The sequence below is a fragment of the Mus musculus genome, chromosome 13 (assembly GCF_000001635.26).
Source record: "Mus musculus strain C57BL/6J chromosome 13, GRCm38.p6 C57BL/6J".
Taxonomy (NCBI): Eukaryota; Metazoa; Chordata; class Mammalia; order Rodentia; family Muridae; genus Mus; species Mus musculus.
In genome coordinates this window covers 98,400,981-98,410,966 of record NC_000079.6, presented here as the reverse complement: position 1 = coordinate 98,410,966, position 9,986 = coordinate 98,400,981, and the positions used below count along the sequence as shown (strand labels likewise).

Sequence of the window (9,986 nt, the reverse complement as noted above, 5' to 3'; positions counted from 1 at the left end):
GGAGGGAGGGAGGGAGGGAAGGGGAGGGAGGGAGAGGGGAGAAGGGAGAGGGAGGGAGGGAGAGGGGGGAGAGGGAAGAGGGAGGGAGGGAGAGAGGGGAGAGAGAGGGAGAGAGAGGGAGAGAGGGAGAGAGAGGGAAAGAGAGGGAGAGAGTGGGAGAGGGGGAGTGGGGGGGAGGGGGAGAGGGAGAAGGGGAGAGGGAGAAGGGGAGAGGGAGAAGGGGAGAAGGAGAGGAGGGAGAGGGAGGAAGGGGGAGAGGGAGAGGGAGGGAGGGGGAAAGGGAGAGGGAGGAGAGAGATCAGCAGATAAGAACACAGGCTGTTCTTCTAGAAGACCAGGGTTCAATTCCCAGTACAGAGCAGCTCACAGCCATCTATAACTCTGGCAGAAACCCCAGCAAACCTGTCTTCCTCTGAGATTCAAAAACATCAGGTACACATGCACTGCGCTGCACAGACAGACAGACAGACAGACAAAATAACAAAATAAAAATAATTTCAAAAATGGAAAGGGTTATAGAGTGTAATTTATAAAACTGAACCCATGTTGGTTTTTTTGTTTTGACAAATGTACTGTGGAAATGTAAAATGTTAAGAAGGGGGTGGGGTGGGTGGGGTGATGAAGCCAAACACAGTCACCCCAGCACTTGGGAGGCAGAGGCAGGAGTTCAAGGCGATCCTTTATCCTGGTGAGTTCAGGACCAGTTGTGTGAGACCTTGTCTTAAAATAAACAAGAACAGACAAACGAAATCCTGCTTTAAGTTAGGGTATATGTGGTGTCCTCTGTAATAGTCCTATATGTCGTTGTTTATCTAGACTTACTCCATTTTTTTTCTTTTGAAATTATTTATTTATTTACTGAGAATTTCATATATTTTATTCATATTCTTTCCTTTCCCCCTAACTCCTTTCCTAAGAGGCAGGAGACTTGCTTCCCTCCTGGCTCACCCTCCCTCTCCCCCTCCCCCTCCCCCTCCCCCTCCCCCTCCCCCTCCCCCTCCCCCTCCCCCTCCCCTTCCCTCTCTTCCTCTTCCCCTTCCCTCTCTTCCTCTTCCCCTTCCCCTCTCCTCCCTTTCTCAAAACACACACACACACAAACAAAAAAACACAGAAAAAAACCATAAAATTTCTGCCTCCCCCTTCAAGCTTCATCCCAATGTATCCTGTGTGACAGCAGGGTGAGGTTCTGAGCTTGCTTTCTTCCAGACTTTCCTGCAGGTCGCAGTTGTTTACACTCCCAACCACTTCACCCCCACCCACAGATGTTAGCAACCCAGAGGTGAGAGGGATTTTTGTTTTTAATCTATAGGGTCTGGTGGAGTTCCCAGCACCTGATAAATATCTTGTAGTGTTTCTGAATAAGTGGATGGATAAATTGTAGCAGCCCATGCTGTCAAGTATGGAATTGGTACAGCATGTTCAGTCTATCCAGGCTTAGCTAGAGAAGACATTTCCCCTAGAAGAAAATTTATTCTGTGGGCTAAGGCAACGTCTGCTACTAAAAGCAGTGCCGTATATTTGAAAAACACTTTTCATTCGAGACGTCTAAGGCTATTTAGAAACCACAGTTTATAAATCCTCACAGCTCATCCCCCTTACACAAAATATTCTTGATATAATGTACTAAACCAACTGTACATGCCACGGGGGATTTGGGAATACCTAGTTAAAGATGCTGTGCTCTGCTCACCTTGTCCTGGGCTTACGGCCACTGAAATGGATGAGCATTTGGACTCAAAGGGGAAAGAATCAAGGCATTTTTATAGCTGAGGCTTGTAAGAGATTTGGGGCATCAGTACTGTAGGCTTCAGTGAGAAAACTGGGTTGAAAATCAAGGATAAATTAGATGCTGGGAAACCAACCAGGATATCAGGGTTAGGAAAGATAGTGGGAGAAGCTGCCTAATCAAGGGCGAGAGGAAGCCAGTTGGAGGATGGTTGTCATTCATTACCTTAGCCTCAGGATCCCTAGGAAGTGGAGCTAAGAGCTAAGTTTGCATATGGATTTGTAGTTAGGAAGATCCAGCCTCTCTAAGTGGCTGGGGGTCAGCAGCTCTGTTCCTCTTTCATCTCTGCCCGGCTGACCAGTGTATAGATCATTTGAGAGAGGTGCCTGGAGTGAGTCCTCTGTTGCTTTCACAACAGACAAAACCCAAGCTAACTTAGAGACATAGTCCCAATATCAGTGTCTTGACCACCAGTGCCCTAGCTCAAGGTCATTGTACAAGGTCATTGTACATCAGTGTGTTAACACAAGCTGACTTTGTCTTCCCAGAATTAGAGTAGATTTCCAGACTCTACACTCCATGATAGAAATATACTTGGTGGCTAGTGCCCCAGTTTTGCTTCTAACTGGTCAAGTGACTGCCACAAGACTACTTAGCCCCCAGTTTCTTCATCTATAAACTTAACTGAAGCTGGGTGTGGTGATACATGACCCCAAAGCTAATACTTAGAAGGCTGAGGCAGGGGGACCTTATGTTCATGACTCCAAAATAAAAGCATGTGACAGATAAGTGGCATTCAGCTCTGGCGTGCAATGCTATGGACACTGCCAAGATAAATGTCTCAAAAGAGATTCCTTGTATTATCCCCACCCTCTAATTCTCTCTACTTGACATCCGCATGGCGAATATCTGATACCTCATCTTTCCACACCCTCACCAGTTACTTAAGAAAATCCCAGAAGGTTGGAGAGATGGCTCAGCAGTTAAGAGCCCTGACAGCTCTCCCAAAGGTCCTGAGTTCAAATCCCAGCAACCACACGGTGGCTCACAACCATCTGTAATGGGATCTGATTCCCTCTTCTAGTGTGTCTGAGGATAGTAGCTGTGCACTCACATATATAAAATAAAAATAAAATCTAAAAAACAAAAACAAACAAAAACAAAGGGAAAATCTCCACTATCTCTATTACAGAATACCATGAGCCACATTCTCTACACATTGTTCTTGCCTGTAATATCCCTGCCATCTCCTCAAAGATGAACAGGACATCGGAAAGATGGGGGATGCTTTTCAGGCTCTTTGAATGTGGTAGCATTTTTGTTTGTTCCAGATATTCTTTACTTTTTGAATCAGCCAATAGCAATCTAGCTATTTACCACTGACTTGCTCAAAGGAAATTACAAGTTAAATATTTCTCACAGGGAGAAATGTATCTGAGGAATTCCCTGGGTATTTCTGGTCCCCTAGAATTTCAGTGTGCTGTGTATGCATGGAGTTGTGAACTTACTTACAAATATATATATATATATATATATATATATATATATATATATATATATATGATGTTTATCATTAGAGAGTTATGGAGAGTGTGCTGAGTCACAGTGGTTAAAAGCAAACTGTCTATACCCATCTTAAAGTTAAAACCAACTATGTAATATGCCTTGCTCCATCCACAATACACCAAAAATGTGAATCCTGACAGTACTGTGTCTGAAAATACAATATGCTGAGAATACAATTAGCTCTACGTGGCTTCCAAAGGGAAGCTGCATGGTTCAGTTCTGGCTTGTGGCATCACGTGTTGTATGGCTGATACAGCCCTGGGTTAGCTTTCTGACTTTGCAAGAACGTACACCATTATCAGAATCAATCCACTTTTGCTGGGACAGCAATGGTGAACAACAGAGTGGACAGTCCCTGTCCATGGCATTATGAGAAATGTTCAGCTTGTTCCTCTGCTTAGAGATCCTGACCACAGGGCTCTCTGGATGAGATGATGGGTGAATGCCAACATTCCCAGACCTCGGGACCAGGAACTAAATATGACAGCCCATAGTTTTTTTAGATGTGTCCAAAAATAAAAAATAAAATCAGTGTGAGGTCTGCTTCAAATCCAGTTATGTCCAGAAGTTTCTTCCAAATGCTTTACTTGGCTCATTTATGATGCTGTAAAAGTCTCTTTTCAGTGTGTGTGGGAAGGCATTTCTCCTTGCTTAGACCCTTTAAACTTGATCTCAGTTGAAGTTTTGACCTAGAGAATCCAGACTCTGCTCTTGGCCCTGCTTCTGCAGGCAGGTCCTTTATTCTCCTAGGACCTTATTTTTCTCCCGTGAAAGCACAAAGTTTGGAAGAACACGCACATAATATGCAGGTCCGGGACCAAATAAAATCTCGGACCTAATTAAAAGAAAATATCAAGAACTTTATGGGGCTGACAAGATGGCTCAGTGGGTAAGAACACTCACTGTTCTCCCGAAGGTCCTGAGTTCAAATCCCAGCAACCACATGGTGACTCACACCCTCACAACCACCCGTAATGAGATCTGATGCCCTCTTCTGGCACATCTGAAGTCAGCTACAGTGTACTTATGTATAATAATAAATAAATCTTAAAAAAAATTTTTTTGACAGCAACAATAGGTTCCAGGCGTTAGGATATCGTCTGAGTTCGGAGCCCTGCTCAGCAGCACGGGTCACAATTCCAGCTGATCTACACACCTTGTCTATCACCAGCAGGCTTCGCTTTGCTTTCACATAAGCAGTTCTCCTCGTGTAAAAATCAAACACAAACAAAGGCAAACCCTAGAGCTCCATTTTCTGGTGAGAATCTCTCCCTTTTCCTTCCCTGGCCCTTTGACCACAGGCTGTGCCTTCACCCTTCCCAACTTGTATGCTCTAAGACGGATTTTCTTCTTTCCTGTCTAAAACATCCACATGACCTTTGCGTTGAGCTCTCTCTAAACCTCCATATGTTAGATAATTGTGCCCTAAGGAATTGCTTCCAGAGTGGTCCAAACACAAAAGAAAAACACACAGCCAACTCTTTCTCTAGAGGAGCGCAAACATTTCCTTAAACCCAAGTGTCTCAGGAGGAAAACTGACAGAATAAACCTTTCACCTAGAAAGTCCACTCCACGACTCGCTTGTGCAGAATCCTGTTTGCCTTTTTACATGCCTGATTTATCTACTGTTTGCCAATAAAAGCAGTCATGGTCTTTGATTTAGGTTTTTCCACATTGGAAAAGTGGCCAGAGAAAATGACTCAGTTGAGTGTTTTATTAACGTTAAAAAAAAAAAAAAAGTGCATGCAATACCATGAGCTCACAGCCCTTTCTCTATAGTGGTATGAAATTTTGTGGCACCCATATGAGAAGTAGGGATCTAAGTTCAATGTCAACAAATTGATGGCTTTCTAGAAGTTAGGTTCTCTAAAAGGTATACAACCAAACCTCATAAAGAATTTTATCTATGAATTTTCATCCAGGCCTAATTATATAATAGATAAACTTCCTGTATAAAAATATTACCATCACTTCAAAACAGTGGAAAATCAGACTTGTTCTTGAAACTATTCGAATTTTAAAAGGAAAGAGTAACTACAAATGTATTCACAATTGACAATACAATTGCAAAACAGATTTATGCTCAGTTATAAAAAATTGGAGCATTCTGTTTATTATTAGAAATACGTGTATTTACTTGTATAATCTCAAAAAATTAAAATACCATCTGACTCAAATATTTAAAAACATACATGTTATATTTTATGTATATATGTTGGAGTGGAACTCAATGCCCCATGCATGCTAAGCAGACACTGTGGTATGTACAGGCCATATATAATAAACTCTTAGAGACATTTGAAGAAAAGGATGTTATAAATAATGACAAACCATTTATCTATTTTAGGACAATTGCAAACAGTCCAATATCCATATTCTTTAAAAGATAAGCGAACAATAGCCAGGGTGATGGCACATGACTTTAATCTCACCACTCTGGAGGCAGAGGCAGGCAAATCTCTGCGTTTGAAGGCAGCCTGATCTACAGAATGTGTTCCAGGACAGCCAAGGCTACACCAAGAAACCCTGTCTTGGAATAAACAAACAAACAAACAAACAACAAACAATCCTATGAAAACAGGTTTATAAAACATCAAACACTGATGTTGAGAAATTAGTGACTTCTCTGCCCGAATCTACCTGTCAGGATCATAGTGAGTGTCCATGAATTAAATTCCTAGGGCCACCATAACAGCACCATAAACTGGATGGTGTCAGATGGTAGAAACACATTCTCTCATGGCTCTGGAAGCTGCAAACCTCAAGTCAAGCTGTCAGCAACGGGAAACCCTTTCCTTGTCTCTTCAGAACTTCCTATGGCCTTCAGCACTCTCCGTTCATAGATCCTTCGCTCAGACCTCGGCTCCGTTGTCACATGACCGTCTCCCTGTGCCTCTCCAGCCATCTTAGGCCAGTAGTAGAAACACTCCAGTGTAACTTCATCTTAACGAGGTGCTGAGAAATGGTGTCCTCCAAGCATGTCATGGCCGCTGCCATCTTACAGCCAAAGCAGCAGTGCACTCCTGTGTGAAAGGCCCCCAAGACTGGGCCCACTACATTTCCTGATGGAATAGGAGCAAGGTCATCAAACCCACACCTGAGATTACAGCCCCTTGCTCCCTCATGCCTCCCTCCAGCTGGAGATTGGGATCTGTGGGTGCTAAGGTACGCAGAGGTTAAAGTCCATGGATGGGGCACTCCTTCCACACAGCTCTGGAGAAGTCACCACCCAGGCAGGGCTGGGGTTTTCCGGTAAGGAATCTCTTCGGGGGTCACCCGTATTCCCTGTAAGTAGCCGTTCTCCTAGGTACCTGTAAGTAAGATCAGCAAACTAATTGGCTCCCCACCTGGACTGGAAGTCTTCTCTGAGGGTCTGTCATCTGTGCATTAGCATTTGCCCACATCTCCCCCAGGAAAATCCTGCAGCACGGAGTCTATCACCAATGACCTACTTCCAAGTGGTACCATTTTATAAGGTTCTGGGAAGGATGTGAATTTGAATGCATCACTCTGTGATGTTATTAAACCAATTTCGCAGCCCCCAACAGACGAAGAGTTCTCCTATGGTAAAATGAAATAGAAAGAAAAATGAGATAGTCTAGAGAAGAGAAGCTCAGTAAATCCCATTAAGGTCCAACCCGTCCCATCTCCTTCAAAGGTGCTCAGAGTGGGATCTAAGAACCGATCTCCTCTGTTCACCTTGGAGGGTGGAATCTCATTAAAAGGGGGAATTCTGGGCTAGACTCCAGATGCACTGGGTCCGAACCGCAAAGTCAGGAACTTCCATTTTAAAGAAACATGGGGAGAGTTTATACACGTGGAAATTTGAGAAGCGCTGATCTACAGTGTCAGACAGGCCTGCCTTATAGTTCCCTATGGAGCCTCTCAAATCCATTCCTCATTTTCCCTTCTTTTCAGGTGAAATTGAGAACAGCTGGTCAACAAATTTTCTCATATTTGAGCATGATTATATCGGTATTCCACATTTCTCTTTTCCCTCTAGACCAAAACATATAAATTCAACTAATGTTAATTCTTTAGTCCCAATAGGATATATTTTCTAATCATTAAATCATTTACAAACTTGGTTAAATGCTCTTCATCTCCAAGACCATAGACAAACCTTTGGCCATGGTCAAGGGGTATGCCAGTTTCATATTTCAGGTTAGAAAATCCTGAGTCCTAAAGAAGACACACGAATGCCAACTGTATTCAAATGTTCCAGAGAACAAGATCAATAGCACACAGACTGGTAAGTCCTACTGTGCGAAGTTGGAAGACCAGGAAAGCTGGTAAGATGGACTTCAGTCTCAGATTGAAGAACCAAGAATGGAACTACAGGTGGTTTAAAGACCAGTCCATGGGCAGAAAAATACCAACATCCCAGTTTGTGAATGCAGGCAAGAAAAGGTACCTTCCTCCTTCCACCTGTTGCTCTATGCAGGCCCCCAATACAGAGGATGATGGCCACCAATTCAAATATTAATCTCATCCAGTAACACCCTCAAAAATACACCCCAATCTCTGCTCCTCCCTGTTCCAGGGACAGCCGCATCTTCTTGTGCAGTGCCAGCCTCGTCCCGTAGACAAAATGGTGAAGGTCGGTGTGAACGGATTTGGCCGTATTGGGCGCCTTGTCACCAGGGCTGCCATCTGCAGTGGCAAAGTGGAGATTGTTGCCATCAACGACCCCTTCATTGACCTCAACTACATGGTCTACATGTTCCAGTCTGACTCCACCCACGGCAAATTCAACAGCACAGTCAAGGCCGAGAATGGAAAGCTTGTCATCAACGGGAAGCCCATCACCATCTTCCAGGAGCGAGACCCCACTAACATCAAATGGGGTGAGGCCCGTGCTGAGTCTACTGGTGTCTTCACCACCATGGAGAAGGCCGGGGCCCACTTGAAGGGTGGAGCCAAAAGGGTCATCATCTCCGCCCCTTCTGCCGATGCCCCCATGTTTGTGATGGGTGTGAACCATGAGAAATATGACAACTCACTCAAGATTGTCAGCAATGCATCCTGCACCACCAACTGCTTAGCCCCCCTGGCCAAGGTCATCCATGACAACTTTGGCATCGTGGAAGAGCTCATGACCACGGTCCATGCCATCACTGCCACCCAGAAAACTGTGGATGGCCCCTCTGGAAAGCTGTGGCGTGATGGTCGTGGGGCTGCCCAGAACATCATCCCTGCATCCACTGGTGCTGCCAAGGCTGTGGGCAAGGTCATCCCAGAGCTGAACGGGAAGCTCACTGGCATGGCCTTCCGTGTTCCTACCCCCAATGTGTCCGTCGTGGATCTGACGTGCCGCCTGGAGAAACCTGCCAAGTATGATGACATCAAGAAGGTGGTGAAGCAGGCATCTGAGGGCCCACTGAAGGGCATCTTGGGCTACACTGAGGACCAGGTTGTCTCCTCGACTTCAACAGCAACTCCCACTCTTCCACCTTCGATGCCGGGGCTGGCATTGCTCTCAATGACAACTTTGTCAAGCTCATTTCCTGGTATGACAATGAATACGGCTACAGCAACAGGGTGGTAGACCTCATGGCCTACATGGCCTCCAAGGAGTAAGAAACCCTGGACCACCCACCCCAGCAAGGACACTGAGCAAGAGAGAGGCCCTCGGTTGCTGAGGAGTCCCTATCCCAACTTGGCCCCCAACACTGAGCATCTCCCTCACAATTTACATCCCAGACCCCCATAATAACAGGAGGGGCCTAGGGAGCCCTCCCTACTCTCTTGAATACCATCAATAAAGTTCGCTGCACCCAAAAAATACACCCCAAAACATCCTTAATCTGACCCCGCTTAGGTCAGTTAAGTTGATATAGAATTAGCCTTAGCACCTTTCTCATCGAGGTTCCCTAAAGCCCTGACGAAGCAAACATACATCCGTGTTGGCAGCTTAGTAGACAGTGGCTACCTCTCCTGCCTACTGTATGTAGGCTTTGACTTTTTTAAAATTTATTTTTAATAGAGGTTTTTAATGTTTTAATGACTCAGCACACCATCTATCAGAGGTAGTGGAAAGGAAAGGTTAACAGAACAAAGGAGGATGTGGATCTGTATATATATATATATTGGAGTAAATCTAATCTGTGTTACTAGAATATCAGCAGTTCAGTTTGCACAAATCAGTAGTGGCAGCTTTACGAATCAGCAATGGCAGGTCTCGTCAACACCGTTCACAAATCTGTAATGGCGGGTCGATCTAGAAGAAACTGCAAATCTGTAATGGCGGGTTGATCTAGAAGAAACTGCAAGGCTTTGCCAATCGGCCCAGAGTCTGTGGAAGCTTCATGAAGTTGACAGAACACTGTCAGAAGGTTTGTGTGTGTGTGTGTGTGTGTGTGTGTGTGTGTGCATTTCTCTCTGAAGTCATGACAAAGATGACCAACAAAGAATGGTAAGGTGCACCAATACCGTCTAGTGTCGTCTAGTGTCCAATGGATTATATTTATATCCTTTCTAAACATCATGTGTTCTCTTAAGCACCTGTTCTAGAAAAACACCATATATCCCTTTTCTAAGCCACCTTTCGAAAACCACCACTTGTCTGTTTTTAGCAAAACATCTTCTCAGTGTCTGCTTCAACAAAAACATTTTCTTGTAAGACAGCTTCTAGAATAAACATCATTGATACAACTGAGTCTCCAAAGAAACCCAAACTTTTCACTTCAGCCTC

General features: G+C 44.5%; 1 pseudogene; it reads left to right on the top strand.

Moving 5' to 3' along the window:
* Gm2445 (predicted gene 2445) lies at window positions 7,866–9,072 on the top strand (annotated as a pseudogene).